This window comes from Humulus lupulus, chromosome 7, assembly GCF_963169125.1.
Source record: "Humulus lupulus chromosome 7, drHumLupu1.1, whole genome shotgun sequence".
Taxonomy (NCBI): Eukaryota; Viridiplantae; Streptophyta; class Magnoliopsida; order Rosales; family Cannabaceae; genus Humulus; species Humulus lupulus.
Window position 1 is genome coordinate 104,801,253 of NC_084799.1, and position 13,111 is coordinate 104,814,363.

A 13,111-nucleotide genomic window follows, 5' to 3' on the forward strand; every position below is an offset into this window, starting at 1 on the left:
TTGGAACGACATACTGGATCCAACCCTCCTCCATACAAGCCCAATTGTTAATGCTCATTTACCTGAGTTGGACTTAATTGTATAGGTTCATTATATTAGTTAAACCTAAATATTGATTAGCAACAAATTAATTCTAAATTAATTGAATTTGTTTCAATGTGACACTTTAGAATTAATAAGAAATTATAGGACTTTGGTTTTAAAAATTTTAATCTATATAATTATTTTGGGAAAACCATAGTCATTAATTTTCTAAAAATAAATAATAAAAATACCATTTTTAATTTTATAATGAGCTTATTTTAAGAATTTGATTCGATCTCCACCGTTGGTTTAACATAGTCAATAGCTTAATGGGGCCTCGAGGCGCTTTGATTTACGGAAGGTGATCATTAGTTATTTTGATAAGGTTAGATTTCGAAAGATAGATAATTATAGGTCAAATTCTACTAGACTCACCCCTACGGTGACTACTAGGACTAAATCTATGATTATTGAAACCATGGGTCTAGCTCATAAAATAAGAGATTTTGTTTTCTTATTTTGATCGAATGATGGGTTGTTAATAGTGGTGTCCATTATTAAATGAGTTTACAACTTTATTTAACTAGTGATATTCTTGACTCTCGCCAACCGGGACAAGGATATCATAGATTAGTTAAAAACCTAAAGAAATAGTGATATGATTGTTTTTGGTATTTTTTTTTCTCATATCTTACATATTTTTGGTATATGTTGTGCCATTTCTTGAAATTTGTGTGAATAGAAGTTTTATTGAGCAAATGTGATTGATTTCTATTTTATTGGTCTACTCCCATCCTTTCTCAACTTTCGATGGAGAAACTCACTGGAGAAAACTTCCTTAAATTGAAGCAAAACATCAACATTGTGTTGATTGGTGACAACTCCAAGTTCGTCATGACTGAGGAATCCCCGGAAGTTCTAGCAGAAGGAGCTACCTAGTCTGTGAGGGACAAGTATGAGCATTGGCAAGCGGCTAACAACAAGGCGCGGTACTACATGTTGGCTAGTATGGTTGACACTCTCAAGACAAAGATAGAGAATGTCAAGATAGCCTACAAAATCATGGATCAACTCCAAGACATGTTTGGTGCCAAGTCAACGCAGACTCGTTTTGAGGCCACCAAGAAATATGCCAATGCTCGAATGACACCTTCTCAACATGTTCGTGATCACCTGATCAAGATGACAAACTAATTTCAGGAAGCTGAACTGCACGGAGCCATAATAGATGAGGAAACTCAAGTTGGCTTAATCCTCAACAGTCTTTCTCAAACTTCCCTTCCATTCACCACCAACTATGTGATGAATAAACTCAACTATGGTCTGACGGAGCTCATGAATGAACTTCAGACTTTTGAGTCTATCATGGGTGGACCTAGGAAGGGAGGAGAAAAGAAGACAACTACTACTACTCCTGTTGATCCAGCTAAGGCAACAGCTAACCAAGCTTCATCTTCAAAAGCTGGAAACAAGAGGAAAGGTGGGCAAAACAACAACCCCAAGCCTGCAAAGGCGAATGCACAACCAAGTGCACAGACGCCTAAGGGGAAAAACACGAAAAACAAGAAAGGTAAAGGTAAATGTTTTCACTGCAAAGAGAAGGGACATTGGAAACATGACGGCCCCAAGTTTCTAGCAGATAAAAACAAAGGTGATGATTATAGTTCATTTATCTTGGAAATATTTGTTTTAGAGAATGATAACTCTATTTGGATTATTGATTCTGGATCTACTAGCCATGTTTGTAACTCTTTACAGCTTCTTGAATCGTCGGAGGAAGTGAACGAATGCAGCTTAAAGCTTAGAGTTGGGAATGGACCGTTCGTTGCGGTCCAAGCTAGAGGAAGAGCTCGTCTGAAGTTCGAAAATAAATTTTTAATTTGAAAAGATGTATTTTTTATTCCAAATTTTAGTATAAATTTAATTTCAGTTTCCATGTTGCAATTAGAACGATTTGTTATGACTTTCACAAGTTTTAATATATCTATTTCTTTCAATGGATCACAATTGTGTATTGCATGTTTGGAAAATGGACTTTATATTCTGGGACCTAATGAACCCCTCGCTCTTAATAATAATTTATTCAAAGTAGCTAAACATAGGACCAATAAACGTCAAAAGACCGATAATGATAATATGACGTATTTATGGAACTTGAGACTAGGTCACATTGGCTATGATAGGATTCAAAGACTTACAAAGGACGAACCTTTGAGGGAACTCACCTTAGGTGAATTACCTGTCTGTGAATCTTGTCTAGAAGGCAAACTGACCAAGCGTCCATTCTCTGCAAAGGGTGATAGGGCCAAAGAACCACTTGGTCTTGTGCATTCAGATGTTTGTGGACCTTTGAATGTACAAGCCAGGGGTGGTTTTGAGTATTTCGTCACTTTCATTGACGATTACTCTAGATACTCATGTCTTTACCTAATGCATAGGAAATCAGAAACATTTTCAAAGTTTCATGAATTCCTAGAAATGACTCAGAACCAATTAGGTAAAACGTTAAAGATCTTGCCTTCTGATAGAGGTGGAGAATATTTGGATATGAAGTTCCAAGATCATTTAACTGAACTTGGGATTTTATAACAACTTACTGCCCCAGGTACTCCGCAATAAAATGGTGTAGCGAAACGTCGGAACAGAACTTTATTGGAAATGGTTAGATGCATGCTTAGTTACTCAACTCTACCAACTTCGTTATGGGGACATGCAATTGAAACCACAAACGACATTCTCAATGTCGTGCTGTCTAAATTAATCCCCAAAACACCTTTAGAACGCTGGAATGGTCGTGAACCTAGTTTACGCCATTATAGAATCTGGGGGTGTCCCGCTCACGTCGTGAGGATAAAGGAGGGAAAGCCAGAACCACAAACTGAAGTTTGCATGTTTGTTGGCTATCCTAAAGGTACTCGGGGTGGACTTTTCTATAGTCATTCAAAAAAGAAAGTGTTTACTTCTACAAATGCTACTTTTCTGGAAAATGGCTATGTCCAAAACTTTAAACCTTGCAGCAAAGTAGTTTTAGAGGAGATGACTAAAGAATTGACTCCAACCAATGTTCCATCGTCATCAACACGAGTTGATGATGAAATTCCCACTCTTCATGTCCAACTGATGCAAGTCGATTTAAATGAAGAAAGTACCACTGTTCCTGAGCAAATAGTCACGGAGCCTCGTCGTAGTGGGAGGGTTTCTAGGAACCCAGTTCGCTATGGTTTGGATGATGAAACTAATATGGTTGCTGGTGACACTAGTGATGATGATCCGTTGTCTTTCAAACAGGCAATGGCTAGCCCTAAAAAGGAACTATGGCTCGAAGCCATGAAACAGAAAATGGAGTCCATGTACTCAAATTTCGTCTGGAATCTTGTGGAAGCACCTAGTGAATTTAGGGCCATTGGGTGCAAGTGGATCTACAAGAAGAAACGAGGTGTTGATGGAAATATTGAGACTTATAAAGCTCGATTAGTGGCAAAGGTTTATACCCAAAGAGAAGGTGTGGACTATGAGGAAACTTTTAGTCCGGTAGCCATGCTCAAATCCATTCACATCATCCTATCCATAGCTGCCGCTCTCGACTATGAAGTCTGGCAAATGGACGTCAAGACAACTTTTCTTAATGGAAAGCTTGACGAAGTCATTTATATGGATCAGCCAGAAGGATTTAAAGTATCTGGACAAGAAGGAAAAGTTTGCAAGTTGAATAGGTCCATCTATGGACTTAAGCAAGCTTCTCGTTCCTGGAATATTAGGTTTGATGAAATAATCAAGACCTATGGCTTTGAACAAAATATTGATGAGCCCAATGTTTACCAGCTTAAGGAAAATCAAATAGTGGTATTCCTGGTTCTTTATGTAGATGATATCTTACTCATTGGAAACAATGTTAATAAATTATCAGATGTGAAGAATTGGCTGAGCACTCAATTCCAGATGAAGGATTTGGGTGAAGCAAGTTATGTTCTAGGTATCCAGATCATCAGGGATAGAAAGAACAGAGTCTTAGCTCTATCTCAAGCAGCTTACATAGATAAAGTGCTTGAACGTTTCTCAATGACAAATTCCAAGAAAGGGCGTCTACCGTCCCACCATGGAATTCATCTTTCAAAGAAGCAGTCTCCCCAGACTCCTAAAGAGGAAGATGCAATGAGAAAAGTTCCTTACGCATGTGCAGTTGGAAGTCTGATGTATGCCATGTTGTGTACTAGACCAGATATCTGCTATGCAGTACGAGTAGTGAGCAGGTATCAGTCAAACCCAGAACCAAAACATTGGATAGCAGTTAAGCATATCCTGAAGTATTTGAGATGGACTAGGGATTATATGTTAGTCTACAAGGGTAGTGTTCTGAACCCTGTAGGCTACATTGATTCAGATTTTCAGACTGATGTCAATGACAGGAAGTCTACTTCTAGAATGGTGTTTACTCCTGGGGGTGGAGATGTGATTTGGAGAAGCGTAAAGCAGTCTGCAATCTAAGATTCCACCATGGAGGCTGATTACATAGCCACGTCAGAAGAAGCTAAGGAAATAGTCTGGCTAAAGAAGTTCTATACGGATCTTGGTGTTGTTCCAAAAATGGATAAACCGCTTGTGTTGTTTTGTGACAATACAGGAGCGATAGCCAACTCAAAAGAACCTCGAAGTCACAAGAGAAGTAAGAATATAGAAAGGAAGTATCACATTATTCGAGAATATGTGGCCAGGGGAGATGTGAAGGTTATGAAGATTGCAACTGAAGACAATCTTGCGGATCCGTTTACAAAGACACTACCAGAAGCTACATTTGATAAGCATATCAAGGAAATGGGATTAGTAGAATTAAGGCAATAGTTTCAATTAGTGCAAGTGGGAGTTTGTTGGGGTTTTATTCCCTAATTAAAACCCAAATTCTTTGTAATCTCATTTTATTATCAATACAAGAATAGAAATCATTTTTTGACTTGGTCAATCACTTTGCTCACATGATTTATTTTCATGATTATTTGTTTAATATAAACTTCTATTAAATCCCAAGCATATAGCTAATCTTATTTATAGTGACGTAATCCCAGTGGAATATAAATATGATTATAAGTTCAAAATAAGTTAGTTCCATGATTATTCAGTGCACCAGATTTACACTGACTTGCCAATCTACGATATGATCTACTTTCACATTACAATATTATGTTCTTTCCAGAACATTACCAAAGTAGATAAGATCGGATGTATTTGTTACATCGGACAGGACCGATATTGACAGTTGATAAGATAAGTAAACATACCGTTATTATCTATTCTAGTCATATCATATAGTTGATCATAGGTCAATTCAATCTCAATTATGAGTGGTTATTATTCTATCTGATTGTATTATTTGAGTTCTTTGACTTGTTCTGTAACGACCCAAATTTACTAATAAGGCTTAAGGACTAGCCCATATTTACATCTTGGGAGCTCGGTAGTATAATTGAGTGGGAGTGTTAATCATAGATATGAACATCTATAGCTTCTGATGAAGAAGTGAAACGATGGTTTCCTTTTAGTTTGGTTCAAGGTGTTAAATGATAGAGATCTCATTTCAGTAATTAAATTAGTTTACTGAAATATCATTTATAAGGAACTAAGTGTTTTAAGGATAAAATACAATGAGGGGTAAAACGGTATTTTAGTCCTATCTCATTGAAGACCGTCTATATAGGATTGAGTGACAATTATGGTTGTAACAATGGATAATTAATAGCGTATCTATATTTTTTATAGACCGTTCTATGAATTCAATAGTGCAATTCCGATTCTATAGTGGAGTCACGAGGAATTAATAAGTTAGTAAATATATTTGTTAGATTTATGATAACTTATTGGAGCTTGATTTCATAGGCCCATGGTCCCTATTGTACCTTGGATAAAATCATCTAAATAGTCTCAATTAATTGATTTAATTATCAAAGTTGACCAAGTCAATTTTGGATAGTTTCACAGAGTTGTGTAATTTTGAGAAGAAAAGAGAACTTATGGAAGATTTATTAATTAAGATAAATTGGTATCTAAATTAATAAATAAGTTTAAATCAAGGTTAAAATTATAAATAATTAATTTGATAAAGGATTTAAAAAATTATTTAATTAATTAAATCAATAGAGAATAATACAAGCCTTGATTTTAAGTCTAATGAGCTTATAATCAAATGGGAAATTTCACGGGCCTAAAGTCCATGATAATTTCGACCTAGGGCTTTAAAATGGCTATTATTTTATTGATTTTTTAATTAAATTAAATGGCCTAATTGATTCTATAAAAGGAGTGCTTAGAGAGAAGTCAAAACATTAAGTTTAATCACTGGTTTTCTGATAGTTTTAGATTCCCTCTAAACACAAGTCCTTTTCTAAGCTTCTTTGATTATTTTCTCTTCTTCTTCTCTGTATCTATCTCATGTGTTGAAAATTGCCCACACTAGTCTAGGTGATTTTAAGGATACATTGGAAGGCTGTGAAGAAAATAGAAAATCGATTCAGTTTCTTGATAATACTCTGCGACAAAGAGGATACAAGAGTTAGAGAAACTGAAGGAATGACTATTTCATTCCGCTGCGCATACTGTAAGTATTCTATCCTTTGTTTCTCTTTGAATTCAATTTTAGAAACATGTTTTAGGCTATCTCGTATTAATTTATTTAATATTAGATATACATGAAAATAAATAAAGATCCTGTATAAGCTAATCCAATAATTTTCCCCTCAAAAAGGACAAAATTGCACATCAAGTCGGTTCTCGTACGAACAATACCCCAGGGGTGCCATGAGGTAGTGCTGGGGGACTATAAAAATTTGCAAAACATGCTCTCTGGAAGCAAACAATGCTGGGGCGCTGAAATGTAGCGCCTAGGCACTGAACCTGGATTTCTGCTTCTCATTCTTCTTCTTCTCGGTGCATCCTCACGTTACCCGTTTGACATCAAAGCTACCCCGAACACTCCTATTTTCTTCAGACTAGCCAAATATCACCTTTTTTTTTTATCATTTTCCACTTTATTCACTCCCACTTATAAGTGAAACCAATGCAACCTGAAATAGAAATGAAAACTAGCATAATACTGCACTACACAAATAAAATAAACTCAAATACTACCTAAAACACACCCTAATAATAGTATGAAACTGGATCTAACAAAGACTGAAAGGATGCGCGAAAACTGCTATACTAGGTCCTAAGGTATGTTATGGTCGAAGGGATTCTATACATATGAGGTCTATCAATGCCTCTTCTAAGATGTGGCTTGCCTAAGCAATCGCAAGTTATCCTCAGGGAGATTCACAAGGGGTTTTGTGGAGACCCCGCTGGGGGCAAAGCTTGGCCGTAAAAGTGCAAAGACAGAGCTATTTTTGGCCAGCACTAAAATAGGTTTCAGCCTCATATGTTCATGTGTGACAAATTCCAATGCCATGCCACCATCTCCTGAGCTGCACCCATGGAGCTGACCATGATCTCTTCGCCCTGGCCATTTGTTGTATAGGGAACTGACCTATTTTGGTTAGTGCCAACTAGAAAGGGTGGAGTTCGTTACGCCACTGTCGCAATCGACTATTTCAGAAAATGGGTTGAGGTTGAACTTCTAGAAACTATAACCTCGAAGATAATACTGGATTTTGTGGTAAAAAAATATATTATTTCGATTTGGACTTTCAAAGAAGATTGTGTCGGACAACGACACTCAATTTGACAGCGACCTATTCGCAAATTTGTGCAAAAGATAAGGCATAATTAAGAGCTTCTCTTTAGTTGCACACCCTCAGGCCAATGGGCTGGTCAAGGCAGTAAATAAAACCCTCAAGACTAATCTAAAGAAAAGGCTAGAGGATGCTAAAGGGCTATGGTCCGAACAACTTCGACAAGTGCTTTGGGCCTACAGAACCTCACATCGCACTTCCATTGGGCACACTCCCTTCTCCCTAACTTTTTAAAGCAAAGCTATGCTCTTAGTCAAGGATTTTGTAACGTTGCAAAGGCAAAAGACCTTTGACCAACGTTGAACCAAGTCTTTCAAACAATACATATGATTAAGCTCATAGTCATGCCACTGACTCATGTACAAATGCATATTCTTGTGGGACTGGATAAGATATTGATTCGGTTTCATAATGTAATCCAGTCGGTCATGGGTGTCGTGCGTTCCAGAATCAATGGGACCCCCAACAACGAGCAATGGCAGGTCAACATGCATAGGATCATTCGGTGGAACAGGAACATTGTCAGCATTGGCATTGACAGGAGGATCTCGATTCTCTTCTTGTGATTGATTGCTCATTCTACGTTGCCTTGCAGCTCAAGATCATGGGGCTAGTGCAACGATGGGAAGAGGATAATCTGCTACAATAATACGAGAAATGGGAGCTGCGACCTCCTTTGGAATATCAGTGGTATACTCAGGCACATTATAAGTGCGACACAAATCAATAATAAAAGAGCCATGCCCAAGACCTCCTGTTGTCGTGCCACGAGTTATATGCTTGATACTAGTTGGGATAGCAGGCCCAAGATCCAAAGAAACCCCTTTCATTATCACATAGACCATAAGAACTCGCTGAGCAGGAATGGTGGAAAAATGACTCGCCGGGAGGTGTCAACCACAAACAAAATATGTCCAAGCACGAGCTTCCCAACTAAATTGACATAATGGCATAGTTTGAGACTCCCCATTCTTCATAGTCCATTGAGCCCCTGGGAAACACACTGTAGCAGCCACTTCCTCATAATAAAAATCAATAGCAAGGAAATTATAGTATTGATCATCGACATCGGTTAAAGAAGTAGTCCCAAAATAGCATTAACTGAATGATGAGTGCCTTTCACTGTAACTCTCTAACAATGACTTCATTCATCAGATCTTGTGAATAATTTTCATAAAACTCATATACCAAGGACTTGTTAACATCATTCAATCTCTCTTTTACAAAATTAGCCCATCCTCGACATGCTATGTTAGCCCGTATAGGCTCATAAATAGGGTCCTCATATGGCTCACGTTGAAACTCCATACCTCTCTCAGGAATCACAATTTTACGACACAATTTTTCATATCTATCTACAACATCTTTACTAAGAAAACAATTAGTGTCATAATCTGGTGGAGGTGAGGGGTCTCTTCGATGCTGAGATGATGATGCCCCATTATTCTGGTTTTTGGCCCCATTGTAAACAGATCACAACCCTGACAGTCAAACAAAAATCACCAGTACACCACCAATCCACAAAATTTTCACAACAATTCTACTCAAATTTGGGCAGTACCTCCCCTTGTTTTTCTCCCTTCCCAAAACAATAAGAATGCATAATATAATCCACTAGCAACTATTATCACAAGTAAACTCCAAAAATCCAAATTTCCTCTTCCAAAATCTTAAAATTCAACTCAAAAATTGATTAATAGAGATTAAAATTTAAGAATAAGTGAAACTAAAACAAAACAAAATAAAATGTTGGGATGCCTCCTAATGGTGTTGTCGTTAACATCATTTAGCCGGACACTAGACTCCTCTTCAGATGGGCATCAAGAGAATGACGAACTTGCATTGATCAAATGAACCTCTTAAATATGGTTTCACATGCTTTCCATTGACTTTAAAGGTCTCGTCAATTTTATTCTTCAATTCCAAGAGGCATACGAAAATATCTTCACCACTGTATAAGGTCCCAACCACCTAGACATGAATTTAACGGGAAAAAGTTTCAGCATTGAATTAAACAGTAACACTTGTTGTCCTAGTTGAAATTCCTTGCGAACAAGGTTCTTGTCATGCCAAGCTTTTGTGTGTTCCTTGTATATTTTTGCATTCTCATATGCCTCGTTCTGAAACTCATCAAGTTCATTTAGTTGCAACAACTAGTTTCGACCCACTACTCTCATATCCATGTTTAACTTTCTCATGGCCCAATATGCACGATGCTCTAACTCCACTGGAAGATGACAAGCTTTCCCAAAAACCAACCGATACAGAGACATTCCAATCGGTGTTTTGAATGCATTCCTATATGCCCATAATGCATCATCGAGTTTATTGGACCAATCCTTTCTTAAAGTGTTCACAATCTTTTCTAGAATGCTCTTGACTTCTCAATTTGAAATTTCTGCTTGCCCATTGGATTGAGGATTATAAGGAAAAGCGGTGCGATGATGAAAACTGTAACAAGCCAAGAGAGCTTAAAATTTATTGTTATAAAAGTGACTCCCTTCATCACTAATGATGGCTTGGGGAGTACCAAATCGGGTGAAAATATTCTTGTGAAGAAAATTCAAGATAACATTTCCATCATTAACTTGAGTTGCTACTGCCTCAACCCACTTGGACACGTAATCGACAGCGAGCAATATATAGTGATTGTTGAATGATGACGGAAAGGGGCCCATAAAATCAATTCCCCACACATAGAACAATTCCACTTCAAGAACAACATTAAATGGCATCTCATTCCGTATAGATACATTCCCGGTGCATTGACAACAGTCCCAAGACTTCACAAAAGTATTTTCATCTTTAAGTAATGAAGACCAATAGAAACAACATTGCAATAGCTTTGACGCTATACGGGTTGCTCCAAAATGACCCCCACAATGGAGAGTGTGATAGTGAATAAGAATCAATTGCATCTCATCTTCTAGAATGCAGCAACAAATTATTTGATCCACACAATGCTTATAAAGACTAGGCTCCTCCCAATAGTAGTGCTTCACCTCCGAGTAAAATTTCTTCAACTATTGTCTCGACATCTCAGGAGGCACAACCTTTGCTACCAAGAATTTCCCATAGTCAGCATACCACAACACTGTAAAACTATCACTTACCTCAAACAACTACTCATCGAGAAAGTGATCATTTATTTGCATTTCCCTACCATTCTGGCTCTCTTACACCTCAAGTCTTGACAAGTGATATGCTACCAAATTCTCAGTGCCTTTTTTATCCCGGATCTCCATGTCAAACTCTTGGAACAGTAAAACCCATCTGATAAGACGCGGTTTTGTATCTTTCTTGGTCATCAAATATTTGATTACAAATTGGTCAGTGTAAAAAATTACCTTGTTGCCAATCAGGTGTGGTCTAAACTTGTCAAAGGCATAAACAATTGCTAGAAACTCTTTCTCTGTTGTTGCATAATTCAATTGTGCATCATTAAGAGTCCTACTAGCATAGTAAATAGACTAGAATACCTTATCAATTTGTTGGCCCAAAACTGCTCCCACTGCATATTCACTTGCGTCTCACATCAATTCAAATGGAAGGTCCCAATTTGGAGCAACAATTATTGGTGCCAAGATCAACTTCTCCTTAAGTGCCTTAAAAGAATTTAGGCACTCTTCGTGAAAGTCAAAGGCAACACCGCTCATCAAAAAAGTGGAAAGGGGCTTCGAGATCTTCGAAAAATCCTTTATGGACTGTTTGTAAAACCCAACATGCCCAAGGAAACTTCAAACCCCTTTGATTGACATAGGTGGTGGTTGATTTTCAATGGTGGAAATTTTAGCTCGGTCCACCTCAATGCCTTTACTAGAGACCTTATGGAAAAAAACAATACCCTCTTGCACCATAAAATGACATTTCTCCTAGTTCATAACTAAATTGGATTCTTCACACCACTACAACACTGCTTAAGGATGCTTCAAACACTCATCAAAGGATGACCCAAAAACTGAAAAGTCATCCATGAAGATCTCAATAGTTCTCTCGACCATATCAGAGAAAATGGACATCATACACCGTTGAAAGGTAGCATGAGCGTTGCAGAGCCCAAATGACATTCTTTGAAAGGCAAAAGTACCATAAGGACAAGTGAAGGTGGTCTTCTCTTGGTCTTCTGGCGCAATGGTGGTCTGATGGTACCCAAAATAACCATCCAAAAAGCAGTAGTAACTATGGCCCACTAGTTTGTCAAGAATTTGATCCAAGAGAGGCAAGGGAAAATGGTCTTTCCTTGTTGCTTTATTCAATTTGCAATAATCAATGCAAATCCTCCATCCTGTCACTGTTCTTGATGGAATCAACTCATTCTTTTCATTCTTTACCACAGTCATCCCACCTTTTCTTGGGCACTACCTGCACTGGGCTCACCCATGCAGTATTAGAAATTGGGTAGATTACCCCGACATCTAACCATTTAAGAATTTGCTCAAGTACTACTTCTTTCATAGCTGGGTTGCGTCTTTGTTGAGCTTCTATTAATGGCTTACTATCCTTTTCCATCAAGATTCTATGCATGACTGTTGAAGGGCTTATCCCTCTAATATCCGCCAATGTCCAATCAATGGCTAATTTATGAGCTCGTAAAACCCTCAATAACTTCTCAATCTCTGTTTTAGAAAGTGCAGTAGATACAATGATAGGTAAAGTCTCTTTCTCACCCAAATAAGCATAACATTAATGATCCGGCAGAGACTTCAATTCCAACTCTGGTGCCTGCTCAATGGATGGCAATGATCTTTCTAGCTCTTGTTCCAGCTCTTTGAACTTTTTTTTGTATGATTGGTAAGAATTTATCCACTTGACATATTCCCCCATCTCGACATCATCATTATCTTCCTCACCACATGCCAAAATCGCCTCTAAGGCATCACTGTTCCACCTTATTCCCGAAACTGCATTATCAATCACATCAATGCTATAAGAAGTGTCACTCGCTCTCAGATAAGACATTGCCTTGAATACATTAAAAACCACCTCATCCCCTTGAACTCTCAATCTCAACTCACCTTTTTGCACATCAATTAGAGATTGCCCGATAGCCAACAATGGTCTCCCAAGAATAATGGGGACATTAGAATCCTTTTCCATATCTAAAACAATTAAATGTGCTGGGAAAATAAACTTGTCTACCTTGACCAGCACATCTCCAATAATACCCCTTGGATGCTTGATTGATCGATCTGCAAGTTGAAGAGTAACAGGATTAGGCTTTGCTTCATCAAGACCGAGCCGCCGAAATACTGACAAAGGCATGAGATTAATACTCACTCCAAGATCACAAACAGCATGTTTGCATTCAAATCTCCCAATAGTACAAGGGATAGTAAAACTCCCTGGATATCAGAGCTTTTGAGGAAGTTTCC